This window comes from Nanorana parkeri, unplaced genomic scaffold (genome assembly GCF_000935625.1).
Source record: "Nanorana parkeri isolate BGI_ZX_2015 unplaced genomic scaffold, ASM93562v1 scaffold2802, whole genome shotgun sequence".
Classification (NCBI taxonomy): Eukaryota; Metazoa; Chordata; class Amphibia; order Anura; family Dicroglossidae; genus Nanorana; species Nanorana parkeri.
The window spans coordinates 24,742-25,262 of record NW_017309070.1 but is presented as its reverse complement, the minus strand read 5'-3'; the positions used below and the strand labels follow the sequence as shown (position 1 = coordinate 25,262).

The following is a 521-nucleotide window of genomic DNA, read 5'->3' as shown; positions in this document are numbered from 1 at the left end:
GAGCTCCCGGGGGAAGTTTAGATTGAAGGAAGTTTAGGAAAGATTAGTGTACCCCAAATCCCGGGAACCCCTCTATCATTATACCCAGGATCACCAGACCCCAAATCCCGGGAACCCCTCTATCATTATACCCAGGATCACCGGACCCCAAATCCCGGGAACCCCTCTATCATTATACCCAGGATCACCGGACCCCAAATCCCGGGAACCCCCATCATTATACCCAGGATCACCGGATCCCGGGAACCCCTCTATCATTACACCCCCGATCTCTGTACTCATGGAGGAGTGCCCACAGACAGCCGTATGTCCCACTTCTGCCAACACTCCCCCAACCAGCGTCACTAAACCGGCCCGTGTTCAGACACTGCTGACTCCATGTGCAGAACTGAACATACATGTACATTACACGTGATCTGGCGATTATCTGGGTGAGATCTATTGGGCCGATCTCCGGCAATCCTGATCCTTCCCCTATAATGAACCCGGCAGACAATTCTGGACTCTCACCCCTGGGGCTG

At 53.6% G+C, this 521-nt stretch overlaps 1 protein-coding gene across 1 annotated transcript in view; it reads right to left on the bottom strand.

Annotated features, from left to right (window-relative positions):
• The window catches only part of LOC108802334 (microtubule-associated serine/threonine-protein kinase 2-like), an 83,331-nt gene that overhangs the window by 66,038 nt on the left and 16,772 nt on the right, over positions 1 to 521 (bottom strand). The gene's annotated exons all lie outside the window — the stretch shown is intronic.